Genomic DNA, 15,641 nt, shown 5'->3' with positions numbered 1-15,641 from the left:
AAGATCAGGTCGCTTGCAGCATTTCTGCCCTGTACAGAAGTCGGCATGGTGCCTGTTGTATTCAATCCCGATACAATTTCTGTGTTTCATGGTCAATATGATGATCCAATGGTTACAGTAAAACTGCAATGGTGCTTCGGAAACTGCTACTGGACTCCCATTGCAGATGCGAATCTCAGGCCTCTTGAATCGTTATTGCCTTTCACAATTGTCGGGATGGTGCCTGTTGCACTCCATCCAGAAGCAATTTCTGTGTTTCATAGTCAATGTGAAGGTCAAAAGGTTGTAGTAAATTTGCAGTCGTGGATCGGAAGCTGCGACTGACTCCAGGGCAGATGCGAAGATCAGGCCACTTGAAGCATTTGTCCCCTGGACAGATGTCGGCATGGTGCCTGTTGTACTCAATCCCGATATAATTTCTGTTTTTCATGGCCAATATGATGCTCCAATGGTTACAGAAAACCTGCAGTGGTGCCTTCGAAACTGCTACTGGACTCCCATTGCAGATGCGAATCTCAGGCCTCTTGAAGCGTTATTGCCTTTCACAGATGTCTGCATGGTGCCTGTTGTATTCAATCCAGAAGCAATTTCTGTGTTTCATAGTCAATGTGATGGTCAAAAGGTTGCAGTAAATTTGCAGTCGTGGTTCGGAAGCTGCAACTGACTCCCAGGGCAGATGCGAAGCTCAGGCCGCTTGAAGCATTTCTCCCCTGGACAGAAGTCGGCATGGTGCCTGTTGTATACAATCCCGATATAATTTCTGTGTTTCTTGGAAAATATGATGCTCAATTGTTACAGTAAACCTGCAGTGTTGCTTCGGAAACTGCTTCCGGACTCCCATTGCAGATGCCAATCTCAAACGTCTTGATCCGTCGTTGCCTTTCACAGATGTCGGCATGGTGCCTGTTGTATTCCATCCAGAAGCAATTTCTGTTTCATAGTCAATGTGAAGGTCAAAAGGTTGTAGTAAATTTGCAGTCGTGGTTCGGAAGCTGCAACTGACCCCAGGGCAGATGCGAAGATCAGGCCACTTGAAGCATTTGTCCCCTGGACAGAAGTCGGCATGGTGCCTGTTGTTCTCAATCTCGATATAATTTCTGTGTTTCATGGTCAGTATGATGCTCCAATGGTTACAGTAAACCTGCAGTGGTGCTTCGAAGACTGCTACTGGACTCCCATTGCAGATGCGAATCTCAGGCCTCTTGAAGCGTTATTGCCTTTCACAGATGTCTGCATGGTGCCTGTTGTATTCAATCCAGAAGCAATTTCTGTGATTCATAGTCAATGTGAAGGTCAAAAGGTTGCAGTAAATTTGCAGTCGTGGTTAGGAAGCTGCAACCGACTCCCAGGGCAGATGCGAAGATCAGGTCGCTTGAAGCATTTCTCCCCTGTACAGAAGTCGGCATGGTGCCTTTTGTATACAATCCCGATATAATTTCTGTGTTTCATGGTCAATATGATGCTCCAATGGTTACAGTAATACTGCAGTGGTGCTTCGGAAACTGCTACTGGACTCCCATTGCAGATGCGAATCTCAGGCCTCTTGAAGCGTTATTGAATTTCACAGATGTCGGCATGGTGCCTGTTGTATTCAATCCAGAAGCAAGTTCTGTGTTTCCTACTCAATGTGAAGGTCAAAAGGGTGCAGTAAATTTGCGGTCGTGGTTCGGAACCTGCAACTGACTCCCAGGGCAGATGCGAAGCTCAGGCCGCTTGAAGCATTTCTCCCCTGGACAGAAGTCGGCATGGTGCCTGTTGTATACAATCCCGATATAATTTCTGTGTTTCAAGGTCGATATGATGCTCCAATGGATACAGTAAAACGGCAGTGGTGCTACGGAAACTGCTACTGGACTCCCATTGCAGATGCGAATCTCAGGCCTCTTGAAGCGTTATTGCCTTTCACAGATGTCGGCATGGTGCCTGTTGTATTCAACCCAGAAGCAATTTCTGTGTTTCATAGTAGTGTGAAGGTCAAAAGGTTGCAGTAAATTTGCAGTCGTGGTTCGGAAGCTGGAACTGACTACCAGGGCAGATGCGAAGCTCAGGCTGCTTGAAGCATTTCTCCCCTGGACAGAAGTCGGCATGGTGCCTGTTGTATTCAATCCCGATATAATTTGTGTGTTTTATAGTCAATATGATGCTCCAAGGGTTACAGTAAACCTGCAGTGGTGCTTTGGAAACTGCTACTGGTCTCCCATTGCAGATGCGAATCTCAGGCCTCTTGAAGCGTTATTGGTTTTCACAGATGTCGGCAGGGTGCCTGCTGTATTCAATCCAGCAGCAATTTCTGTGTTTCATAGCCAATGTGATGGTCAAAAGGTTGCAGTAAATTTGCAGTCGTGGTTCGGAAGCTGCAACTGACTCCCAGGGCAGATGGGAAAATCAGGCCACTTGAAGCACTTCTCCCCTAGACAGAAGTTGGCATGGTGCCTATTGTATTCAATTCCGATATAATTACTGTGTTTCATGGTCAATATGATGCTCCAATGGTTACAGTAAAACTGCAGTGGTGCTTCGGAAACTGCTACTGGACTCCCATTGCAGATGCGAATCTCAGGCCTCTTGAAGCGGTATTGAATTTCACAGATGTCGGCATGGTGCCTGTTGTATTCAATCCAGAAGCAATTTCTGTGCTTCATTCTCAATGTGAAGGTCAAAAGGGTGCAGTAAATTTGCAGTCGTTGTTAGGAAGCTGCAACTGACTCCCAGGGCAGATGCGAAGATCAGGTCGCTTGAAGCATTTCTCCCCTGTAGAGAAGTCGGCATGGTGCCTTTTGTATTCAATCCCGATATAATTTCTGTGTTTCATGGTCAATATGATGCTCCAATGGTTACAGTAATACTGCAGTGGTGCTTCGGAAACTGCTACTGGACTCCCATTGCAGATGCGAATCTCAGGCCTCTTGAACCGTTATGTAATTTCACAGATGTCGGCATGGTGCCTGTTGTATTCAATCCAGAAGCAATTTCTGTGTTTCCTACTCAATGTGAAGGTCAAAAGGGTGCAGTAAATTTGCGGTCGTGGTTCGGAAGCTGCAACTGACTCCCAGGGCAGATGCGAAGCTCAGGCCGCTTGAAGCATTTCTCCCCTGGACAGAAGTCGGCATGGTGCCTGTTGTATTCAATCCCGATACAATTTCTGTGTTTCATGGTCAATATGATGATCCAATGGTTACAGTAAAACTGCAATGGTGCTTCGGAAACTGCTACTGGACTCCCATTGCAGATGCGAATCTCAGGCCTCTTGAATCGTTATTGCCTTTCACAATTGTCGGGATGGTGCCTGTTCCACTCCATCCAGAAGCAATTTCTGTGTTTCAAAGTCAATGTGAAGGTCAAAAGGTTGTAGTAAATTTGCAGTCGTGGTTCGGAAGCTGCGACTGACTCCAGGGCAGATGCGAAGATCAGGCCACTTGAAGCATTTGTCCCCTGGACAGATGTCGGCATGGTGCCTGTTGTACTCAATCCCGATATAATTTCTGTTTTTCATGGCCAATATGATGCTCCAATGGTTACAGAAAACCTGCAGTGGTGCCTTCGAAACTGCTACTGGACTCCCATTGCAGATGCGAATCTCAGGCCTCTTGAAGCGTTATTGCCATTCACAGATGTCTGCATGGTGCCTGTTGTATTCAATCCAGAAGCAATTTCTGTGTTTCATAGTCAATGTGAAGGTCAAAAGGTTGCAGTAAATTTGCAGTCGTGGTTCGGAAGCTGCAACTGACTCCCAGGGCAGATGCGACACTCAGGCCGCTTGAAGCATTTCTCCCCTGGACAGATGTCGGCATGGTGCCTGTTGTATACAATCCCGATATAATTTCTGTGTTTCTTGGAAAATATGATGCTCAATTGTTACAGTAAACCTGCAGTGTTGCTTCGGAAACTGCTGCCGGACTCCCATTGCAGATGCCAATCTCAAACGTCTTGATCCGTCGTTGCCTTTCACAGATGTCGGCATGGTGCCTGTTGTATTCCATCCAGAAGCAATTTCTGTTTCATAGTCAATGTGAAGGTCAAAAGGTTGTAGTAAATTTGCAGTCGTGGTTCGGAAGCTGCAACTGACTCCAGGGCAGATGCGAAGATCAGGCCACTTGAAGCATTTGTCCCCTGGACAGAAGTAGGCATGGTGCCTGTTGTTCTCAATCTCGATATAATTTCTGTGTTTCATGGTCAATATGATGCTCCAACGGTTACAGTAAACCTGCAGTGGTGCTTCGAAGACTGCTACTGGACTCCCATTGCAGATGCGAATCTCAGGCCTCTTGAAGCGTTATTGCCTTTCACAGATGTCTGCATGGTGCCTGTTGTATTCAATCCAGAAGCAATTTCTGTGTTTCATAGTCAATGTGAAGGTCAAAAGGTTGCAGTAAATTTGCAGTCGTGGTTAGGAAGCTGCAACCGACTCCCAGGGCAGATGCGAAGATCAGGTCGCTTGAAGCATTTCTCCCCTGTACAGAAGTCGGCATGGTGCCTTTTGTATTCAATCCCGATATAATTTCTGTGTTTCATGGTCAATATGATGCTCCAATGGTTACAGTAATACTGCAGTGGTGCTTCGGAAACTGCTACTGGACTCCCATTGCAGATGCGAATCTCAGGCCTCTTGAAGCGTTATTGAATTTCACAGATGTCGGCATGGTGCCTGTTGTATTCAATCCAGAAGCAAGTTCTGTGTTTCCTACTCAATGTGAAGGTCAAAAGGGTGCAGTAAATTTGCGGTCGTGGTTCGGAACCTGCAACTGACTCCCAGGGCAGATGCGAAGCTCAGGCCGCTTGAAGCATTTCTCCCCTGGACAGAAGTCGGCATGGTGCCTGTTGTATTCAATCCCGATATAATTTCTGTGTTTCATGGTCGATATGATGCTCCAATGGATACAGTAAAACGGCAGTGGTGCTACGGAAACTGCTACTGGACTCCCATTGCAGATGCGAATCTCAGGCCTCTTGAAGCGTTATTGCCTTTCACAGATGTCGGCATGGTGCCTGTTGTATTCAACCCAGAAGCAATTTCTGTGTTTCATAGTAGTGTGAAGGTCAAAAGGTTGCAGTAAATTTGCAGTCGTGGTTTGGAAGCTGGAACTGACTACCAGGGCAGATGCGAAGCTCAGGCTGCTTGAAGCATTTCTCCCCTTGACAGAAGTCGGCATGGTGCCTGTTGTATTCAATCCCGATATAATTTCTGTGTTTTATAGTCAATATGATGCTCCAAGGGTTACAGTAAACCTGCAGTGGTGCTTTGGAAACTGCTACTGGTCTCCCATTGCAGATGCGAATCTCAGGCCTCTTGAAGCGTTATTGGTTTTCACAGATGTCGGCAGGGTGTCTGCTGTATTCAATCCAGCAGCAATTTCTGTGTTTCATAGCCAATGTGAAGGTCAAAAGTTTGCTGTAAATTTGCAGTCGTGGTTCGGAAGCTGCAACTGACTCCCAGGGCAGATGGGAAAATCAGGCCACTTGAAGCATTTCTCCCCTAGACAGAAGTTGGCATGGTGCCTATTGTATTCAATTCCGATATAATTACTGTGTTTCATGGTCAATATGATGCTCCAATGGTTACAGTAAAACTGCAGTGGTGCTTCGGAAACTGCTACTGGACTCCCATTGCAGATGCGAATCTCAGGCCTCTTGAACCGTTATGTAATTTCACAGATGTCGGCATGGTGCCTGTTGTATTCAATCCAGAAGCAATTTCTGTTTTTCGTAGTCAATGTAAAGGTCAAAAGGTTGCAGTAAATTCGAAGTCGTGGTTCGGAAGCTCCAACTGACTCCCAGGGCAGATGCGAAGCTCAGGCTGCTTGAAGCATTTCTCCCCTGGACAGAAGGCGGCATGGTGCCTGTTGTATTCAATCCCGATGCAATTTCTATGTTTCATAGTGCATGTGAACGTCAAAAGGTTGCAGTAAATTTGCAGTCGTGGTTCGGAAGCTGCTACTGACTCCCAGGGCAGATGCGAAGCTCAGGCTGCTTGAAGCATTTCTCCCCTGGACAGAAGTCGGCATGGTGCCTGTTGTACTCAATCCCGATATAATTTCTGTGTTTCATGGTCAATTTGATGCTCCAATGGTAACAGTAAACGTGCAGTGGTGCTTCGGAAACTGCTACTGGACTCCCATTGCAGATGCGAATCTGAGGCCTCTTGATGCGTTATTGCCTTTCACAGTTGTCGGCATGGTGCCTGTTGTATACAATCCAGAATCAATTTCTGTGTTTCATAGTCAATGTGAAGGTCAAAAGGTTGCAGTATATTTGAAGTCGTGGTTCGGAAGCTGCTACTGACTCCCAGGGCAGATGCGAAGCTCAGGCTGCTTGAATCATTTCTCCCCTGGACAGAAGTCGGCATGGTGCCTGTTGTACTCAATCCCGATATAATTTATGTGTTTCATGGTCAATATGATGCTCCAATGGTTACAGTAAACCTGCAGTGGTGCTTCGGAAACTGCTACTGGACTCCCATTGCAGATGCGAATCTCAGGCATCTTGAAGCATTATTGAATTTCACAGATGTCGGCATGGTGCCTGTTGTATTCAATCCAGAAGCAATTTCTGTGCTTCATACTCAATGTGAATGTCAAAAGGGTGCAGTAAATTTGTTGTCGTGGTTAGGAAGCTGCAACTGACTCCTAGGGCAGATGCGAAGATCAGGTCGCTTGAAGCATTTCTCCCCTGTACAGAAGTCGGCATGGTGCCTGTTGTACTATATCCCGATATAATTTCTGTGTTTCATGGTCAATATGATGGTCCAATGGTTACAGTAAACCTGCAGTGGTGCTTCGGAAACTGCTACTGGACTCCCATTGCAGATGCGAATCTCAGGCCTCTTGAAGCGTTATTGCCTTTCACAGATGTCTGCATGGTGCCTGTTGTATTCAATCCAGAAGCAATTTCTGTGTTTCATAGTCAATGTGAAGGTCAAAAGTTTGCAGTAAATTTGCAGTCGTGGTTCGGAAGCTGCAACTGACTCCCAGGGCAGATGCGAAGGTCAGGTCGCTTGAAGCATTTCCCCCTGTACAAAAGTCGGCATGGTGCCTGTTGTATTCAATCCCGATATAATTTCTGTGATTCATGGTCAATATGATGCTCCAATGGTTACAGTAAAACTGCAGTGGTGCTTCGGAAACTACTACTGGACTCCCAATACAGATGCGAATCTCAGGCCTCTTGAAGCGTTATTGAATTTCACTGATGTCGGCATGGTGCCTGTTGTATTCAATCCAGAATCAATTTCTGTGCTTCATACTCAATGCGAAGGTCAAAAGGGTGCAGTAAATTTGCAGTCGTGGTTTGGAAGCTGCAAGTGACTCCCAGGGCAGATGTTAAGATCAGGTCGCTTGAAGCATTTCTCCCCTGTACAGAAGTCGGCATGGTGCCTGTTGTATTCAATCCCGATATAATTTCTTTGTTTCATGGTCAATATGATGCTCCAATGGTTACAGTAAACCTGCAGTGGTGCTTCGGAAACTGCTACTGGACTCCCATTGCAGATGCGAATCTCAGGCCTCTTGAAGCGTTATTGAATTTCACAGATGTCGGCATGGTGCCTGTTGTATTCAATCCAGAAGCAATTTCTGTGTTTCATACTCAATGTGAAGGTCAAAAGGGTGCAGTAAATTTGCAGTCGTGGTTCGGAACCTGCAACTGACTCCCAGGGCAGATGCGAAGCTCAGGCTGCTTGAAGCATTTCTCCCCTGGACAGAAGTCGGAATGGTGCCTGTTGTATTCAATCCCGATATAATTTCTGTGTTTCATGGTCGATATGATGCTCCAATGGATACAGTAAAACGGCAGTGGTGCTACGGAAACTGCTAGTGGACTCCCATTGCAGATGCGAATCTCAGGCCTCTTGAAGCGTTATTGCCTTTCACAGATGTCGGCATGGTGCCTGTTGTATTCAACCCAGAAGCAATTTCTATGTTTCATAGTCATTGTGAAGGTCAAAAGGTTGCAGTAAATTTGCAGTCGTGGTTCGGAAGCTGGAACTGACTACCAGGGCAGATGCGAAGCGCAGGCTGCTTGAAGCATTTCTCCCCTGGACAGAAGTCGGCATGGTGCCTGTTGTATTCAATCCCGATATAATTTCTGTCTTTCATGGTCAATATGATGCTCCAAGGGTTACAGTAACCTTGCAGTCGTGCTTCGGAAATTGCTACTGGACTCCCATTGCAGATGGCAATCTCAGGCCTCTTGAGGCATTATTGCCTTTGACACATGTCGGCAAGGTGCCTGTTGTATTCAATCCAGAAGCAATTTCTGTTTTTCGTAGTCAATGTAAAGGTCAAAAGGTTGCAGTAAATTCGAAGTCGTGGTTCGGAAGCTCCAACTGACTCCCAGGGCAGATGCGAAGCTCAGGCTGCTTGAAGCATTTCTCCCCTGGACAGAAGGCGGCATGGTGCCTGTTGTATTCAATCCCGATGCAATTTCTATGTTTCATAGTGCATGTGAACGTCAAAAGGTTGCAGTAAATTTGCAGTCGTGGTTCGGAAGCTGCTACTGACTCCCAGGGCAGATGCGAAGCTCAGGCTGCTTGAAGCATTTCTCCCCTGGACGGAAGTCGGCATGGTGCCTGTTGTACTCAATCCCGATATAATTTCTGTGTTTCATGGTCAATTTGATGCTCCAATGGTAACAGTAAACGTGCAGTGGTGCTTCGGAAACTGCTACTGGACTCCCATTGCAGATGCGAATCTCAGTCCTCTTGATGCGTTATTGCCTTTCACAGTTGTCGGCATGGTGCCTGTTGTATACAATCCAGAATCAATTTCTGTGTTTCATAGTCAATGTGAAGGTCAAAAGGTTGCAGTATATTTGAAGTCGTGGTTCGGAAGCTGCTACTGACTCCCAGGGCAGATGCGAAGCTCAGGCTGCTTGAAGCATTTCTCCCCTGGACAGAAGTCGGCATGGTGCCTGTTGTACTCAATCCCGATATAATTTCTGTGTTTCATGGTCGATATGATGCTCCAATGGATACAGTAAAACGGCAGTGGTGCTACGGAAACTGCTAGTGGACTCCCATTGCAGATGCGAATCTCAGGCCTCTTGAAGCGTTATTGCCTTTCACAGATGTCGGCATGGTGCCTGTTGTATTCAACCCAGAAGCAATTTCTATGTTTCATAGTCATTGTGAAGGTCAAAAGGTTGCAGTAAATTTGCAGTCGTGGTTCGGAAGCTGCAACTGACTACCAGGGCAGATGCGAAGCTCAGGCCGCTTGAAGCATTTCTCCCCTGGACAGAAGTCGGCATGGTGCCTGTTGTATTCAATCCCGATATAATTTGTGTGTTTCATGGTCAATATGATGCTCCAATGGTTACAGTAAACCTGCAGTGGTGCTTCGGAAACTGCTACTGGACTCCTGTTGCAGATGCGAATCTCATGCCTCTTGAAGCGTTATTGCCTATCACAGATGTCGGCATGGTGCCTGTTGTATACAATCCAGAAGCAGTTTCTGTGTTTCATAGTGAATGTGAAAGTCAAAAGGTTGCAGCAAATTTGCAGTCGTGGTTCGGAAGCTGCTACTGACTCCCAGGGCAGATGCGAAGCTCAGGCCGCTTGAATTATTTATCCCCTGGACAGAAGTCGGCATGGTGCCTGTTGTATTCAATCCCGATATACTTTCTGTGTTTCATGGTCAATATGATGCTCCAATGGTTACAGTAAACCTGCAGTGGTTCATCGGAAACTGCTATTGGGCTCCCATTGCAGATGCGAATCTCAGGCCTCTTGAAGCGTTATTGCCTTTCACAGATGTCGGCATGGTGCTTGTTGTATAATATCCAGAAGCAATTTCTGTGTTTCGTAGTGAATGTGAAGGTCAAAAGGTTGCAGTAAATTTGCAGTCGTCGTTCAGAAGCTGCTACTGACTCCCAGAGCAGATGCGAACCTCAGGCCGCTTGAAGCATTTCTCCCCTGGACAAAAGTCGGCATGGTGCCTGTTGTATTCAATCCCGATGCAATTTCTGTGTTTCATAGTCAATGTGAAGGACAAAAGGTTGCAGTAAATTTGCAGTCGTGGTTCAGAAGCTGCTACTGACTCCCAGAGCAGATGCGAACCTCAGGCCGCTTGAAGCATTTCTCCCCTGGACAGAAGTCGGCATAGTGCCTGTTGTATACAGTCCAGAAGCAATTTCTGTGTTTCATAGTCAATGTGAAGGCCAATGGCTGCAGTTAATTTGCAGTCGTGTTTCGGAAGCTGCTACTGACTCCCAGGGCAGATGCGAAGCTCAGGCCGCTTATAGCATTTCTCCCCTGGACAGAAGACGGCATAGTGCCTGTTGTATTCAATCCCGATATAATTTCTGTGTTTCGTGGTCAATATGAAGCTCCAATGGTTGCAGTAAACCTGGAGTGATGCTTAGGAAACTGCTACTGGACTCCCATTGCAGCTGCGGTTCTCAGGCCTCTTGTGGCGTTATTGCCTTTGACATAAGTCGGCATGGTGCCTGTTGTATTCAATCCAGAAGCAATTTCTATGTTTCATAGTGCATGTGAACGTCAAAAGGTTGCAGTAAATTTGCAGTCGTGGTTCGGAAGCTGCTACTGACTCCCAGGGCAGATGCGAAGCTCAGGCTGCTTGAAGCATTTCTCCCCTGGACAGAAGTCGGCATGGTGCCTGTTGTACTCAATCCCGATATAATTTCTGTGTTTCATGGTCAATTTGATGCTCCAATGGTTACAGTAAAACTGCAGTGGTGCTACGGAAACTGCTATTGGACTCCCATTGCAGATGCCAATCTCAGGCCTCTTGAGGCGTTATTGCCTTTGACACATGTGGGCATGGTGCCTGTTGTATTCAATCCAGAAGCAATTTCTGTTTTTCGTAGTCAATGTGAAGGTCAAAAGGTTGTAGTAAATTTGCAGTCGTGGTTCAGAAGCTGCTGCTGACTCCCAGGGCAGATGCGAAGCTCAGGCCGCTTGAAGCATTTCTCCCCTGGACAGAAGTAGGCGTGGTGCCTGTTGTATTCAATACCGATATAATTTGTGTGTTTCATGGTCAATATGATGCTCCAATGGTTACAGTAAACCTGCAGTAGTGCTTAGGAAACTGCTACTGGACTCCCATTGCTGATGCGAATCTCAGGCCTCTTGAAGCGTTATTGCCATTCACAGATGTCGGCAAGGTGCCTGTTGTATTCAACCCAGAAGCAGTTTCTGTGTTTCATAGTCGATGTGAAGATCGAAAGGTTGCAGCAAATTTGCAGTCGTGGTTCGGAAGCTGCAACTGACTCCCAGAACAGATGCGAAGCTCAGGCCGCTTGAAGCATTTCTGCCCTGGACACAAGTCGGCATGGTGCCTGTTGTATTCAATCCCGATATAATTTATGTCTTTCATGGTCAATATGATGCTCCGATGGTTACAGTAAACCTGCAGTCGTGCTTCGGAAATTGCTACTGGACTCCCATTGCAGATGGAAATCTCAGGAGTCTTGAGGCGTTATTGCCTTTGACACATGTGGGCATGGTGCCTGTTGTATTCAATCCAGAAGCAATTTCTGTTTTTCGTAGTCAATGTGAAGGTCAAAAGGTTGCAGTAAATTTGCAGTCGTGGTTCAGAAGCTGCAACTGACTACCAGGGCAGATGCGAAGCTCAGGCCGCTTGAAGCATTTCTCCCCTGGACAGAAGTCGGCATGGTGCCTGTTGTATTCAATCCCGATATAATTTGTGTGTTTCATGGTCAATATGATGCTCCAATGGTTACAGTAAACCTGCAGTGGTGCTTCGGAAACTGCTACTGGACTCCTGTTGCAGATGCGAATCTCATGCCTCTTGAAGCGTTATTGCCTTTCACAGATGTCGGCATGGTGCCTGTTGTATACAATCCAGAAGCAGTTTCTGTGTTTCATAGTGAATGTGAAAGTCAAAAGGTTGCAGTAAATTTGCAGTCGTGGTTCGGAAGCTGCTACTGACTCCCAGGGCAGATGCGAAGCTCAGGCCGCTTGAATTATTTATCCCCTGGACAGAAGTCGGCATGGTGCCTGTTGTATTCAATCCCGATATACTTTCTGTGTTTCATGGTCAATATGATGCTCCAATGGTTACAGTAAACCTGCAGTGGTTCATCGGAAACTGCTATTGGGCTCCCATTGCAGATGCGAATCTCAGGCCTCTTGAAGCGTTATTGCCTTTCACAGATGTCGGCATGGTGCTTGTTGTATAATATCCAGAAGCAATTTCTGTGTTTCGTAGTGAATGTGAAGGTCAAAAGGTTGCAGTAAATTTGCAGTCGTGGTTCGGAAGCTGGCACTGACTCCCAGGGCAGATGCGAAGCTCAGGCCGCTTGAAGCATTTCTCCCCTGGACAAAAGTCGGCATGGTGCCTGTTGTATTCAATCCCGATGCAATTTCTGTGTTTCATAGTCAATGTGAAGGTCAAAAGGTTGCAATAAATTTGCAGTCGTGGTTCAGAAGCAGCTACTGACTCCCAGAGCAGATGCGAACCTCAGGCCGCTTGAAGCATTTCTCCCCTGGACAGAAGTCGGCATAGTGCCTGTTGTATACAATCCAGAAGCAATTTCTGTGTTTCATAGTCAATGTGAAGGTCAAATGGTTGCAGTTATTTTGCAGTCGTGTTTCGGAAGCTGCTACTGACTCCCAGGGCAGATGCGAAGCTCAGGCCGCTTGAAGCATTTCTGCCCTGGACACAAGTCGGCATGGTGCCTGTTGTATTCAATCCCGATATAATTTATGTCTTCCATGGTCAATATGATGCTCCGATGGTTACAGTAAACCTGCAGTCGTGCTTCGGAAATTGCTACTGGACTCCCATTGCAGATGGAAATCTCAGGCCTCTTGAGGCGTTATTGCCTTTGACACATGTGGGCATGGTGCCTGTTGTATTCAATCCAGAAGCAATTTCTGTTTTTCGTAGTCAATGTGAAGGTCAAAAGGTTGCAGTAAATTTGCAGTCGTGGTTCAGAAGCTGCTGCTGACTCCCAGGGCAGATGCGGAGTTCAGGCCGCTTGAAGCATTTCTCCCCTGGACAGAAGTTGGCGTGGTGCCTGTTGTATTCAATACCGATATAATTTCTGTCTTTCATGGTCAATATGATGCTCCAATGGTTACAGTATACCTGCAGTTGTGCTACGGAAACTGCTACTGGACCCCCATTGCAGATGCGAATCTCAGGCCTCTTGAAGCGTCATTGCCTTTCACAGATGTCGGCATGGTGCCTGTTGTATTCAACCTAGAAGCAATTTCTGTGTTTCATAGTCAATGTGAAGATCAAAAGGGTGCAGTAAATTTGCAGTCGTGGTTTGGAAGCTGCTATTGACTCCCCGGGCAGATGCGAAGATCAGGCCGCTTGAAACTTTTCTCCCCTGGACAGAAGTAGGCGTGGTGCCTGTTGTATTCAATACCGATATAATTTGTGTGTTTCATGGTCAATATGATGCTCCAATGGTTACAGTAAACCTGCAGTGGTGCTTCGGAAACTGCTACTGGACTCCCATTGCAGATGCGAATCTCAGGCCTCTTGAAGCGTTATTGCCTTTCACAGATGTCGGCATGGTGCCTGTTGTATTCAATCCAGAAGCAATTTCTGTGTTTCATAGTCAATGTGAAGGTCAAAGGGCTGCAGTAAATTTGCAGTCGTGGTTTGGAAGCTGCAACTGACTCCCAGGGCAGATGCGAAGATCAGGCCGCTTGAAACTTTTCTCCCCTGGACAGAAGTTGGCATGGTGCCTGTTGTATTCAATCCCGATATAATTTCTGTCTTTCATGGTCAATATGATGCTCCAATGGTTACGGTAAACCTGCAGTGGTGCTACGGAAACTGCTACTGGACCCCCATTGCAGATGCGAATCTTAGGCCTCTTGAGGCGTTATTGCCTTTGACAGATGTCGGCATGGTGCCTGTTGTATTCAACCCAGAAGCAATTTCTGTGTTTCATAGTCAATGTGAAGATCAAAAGGTTGCAGTAAATTTGCAGTCGTGGTTCGGAAGCTGCAACTGACTCCCAGGGCAGATGCGAAGCTCAGGCCGCTTGAAGCATTTCTCCCCTGGACAGAAGTCGGCGTGTTGCCAGTTGTATTCAATACCGATGTAATTTGTGTGTTTCATGGTCAATATGATGCTCCAATGGTTACAGTAAACCTGCAGTGGTGCTTCAGAAACTGCTACTGGACTCCCATTGCAGATGCGAATCTCAAGCCTCTTGAAGCGTTATTGCCTTTCACAGATGTCGGCATGGTGCCTGTTGTATTCAATCCAGAAGCAATTTCTGTGTTTCATAGTCAATGTGAAGGTCAAAGGGTTGCAGTAAATTTGCAGTCGTGGTTTGGAAGCTGCAACTGACTCCCAGGCCAGATGCGAAGATCAGGCCGCTTGAAACTTTTCTCCCCTGGACAGAAGTCGGCATGGTGCCTGTTGTATTCAATCCCGATATAATTTCTGTCTTTCATGGTCAATATGATGCTCCAATGCTTACAGTGAACCTGGAGTGGTGCTTAGGATACTGCTACTGGACTCCCATTGCAGCTGCGGTTCTCAGGCCTCTTGAGGCGTTATTGCCTTTGACAGATGTCGGCATGGTGCCTGATGCATTCAATCCAGAAGAAATTTCTCTGTTTCATAGCCAATTTGAAGGTCAAAAGGTTGCACCAAATTTGCAGTCGTGGTTCGGAAGCTGCAACTGACTCCAGGGCAGATGCGAAGATCAGGCCGCTTGAAGCATTTGTCCCCTGGACAGAAGTCGGCATGGTGCCTGTTGTATACAATCCCGATATAATATCTGTGTTTCATGGTCAATATGATGCTCCAATGGTTACAGTAAAACGGCAGTGGTGCTACGAAAACTGCTACTGGACTCCCATTGCAGATGCGAATCTCAGGCCTCTTGAAGCTTTATTGACTTTCAGAGATGTCGGCATAGTGAGTGTTGTATACAATCCAGAAGCAATTTCTGTGTTTCATAGTGAATGTGAAGGTCAAAAGGTTGCAGTAAATTTGCAGTCGTGGTTCGGAAGCTGCAACTGACTCCCAGGGCAGATGCGAAGCTCAGGCCGCTTGAAGCATTTCTCCCCTGGAGAGATGTCGACATGGTGCCTGTTGTATTCAATCCCGATATAAATTCTGTGTTTCATGGTCGATATGATGCTCCAATGATTACAGTAAAATTGCAGTGGTGCTACGGAAACTGCTACTGGACCCCCATTGCAGATGCGAATCTCAGGCCTCTTGAAGCGTTATTGCCTTTCACAGATGTCGGCATGGTGCCTGTTGTATTCCACCCAGAAGCAATATCTGGGTTTCATAGTCAATGTGAAGATCAAAAGGTTGCAGTAAATTTGCCGTCGTGGTTCGGAAGCTGCAACTGACTCCCAGGGCAGATGCGAAGCTCAGGCCGCTTGAAGCATTTCTCCCCTGGACAGAAGTCGGCACGGTGCCTGTTGTATTCAATACCGATATAATTTGTGTGTTTCATGGTCAATATGATGCTCCAATGGTTACAGTAAACCTGCAGTGGTGCTTCGGAAACTGCTACTGGACTCCAATTGCAGATGCGAATCTCAGGCCTCTTGAAGCGTTCTTGCCTTTCACAGATGTCGGCATGGTGCCTGTTGTATTCAGTCCAGAAGCAATTTCTGTGTTTCATAGTCAATGTGAAGGGCAAAGGGTTGCAGTAAATTTGCAGCCGTGATTTGGAAG

Source organism: Schistocerca americana, chromosome 6 (assembly GCF_021461395.2).
Source record: "Schistocerca americana isolate TAMUIC-IGC-003095 chromosome 6, iqSchAmer2.1, whole genome shotgun sequence".
In the NCBI taxonomy this organism is placed as follows: domain Eukaryota; kingdom Metazoa; phylum Arthropoda; class Insecta; order Orthoptera; family Acrididae; genus Schistocerca; species Schistocerca americana.
The sequence above is the reverse complement of the archived record's forward strand: the minus strand, read 5'-3'. Positions refer to the sequence as shown.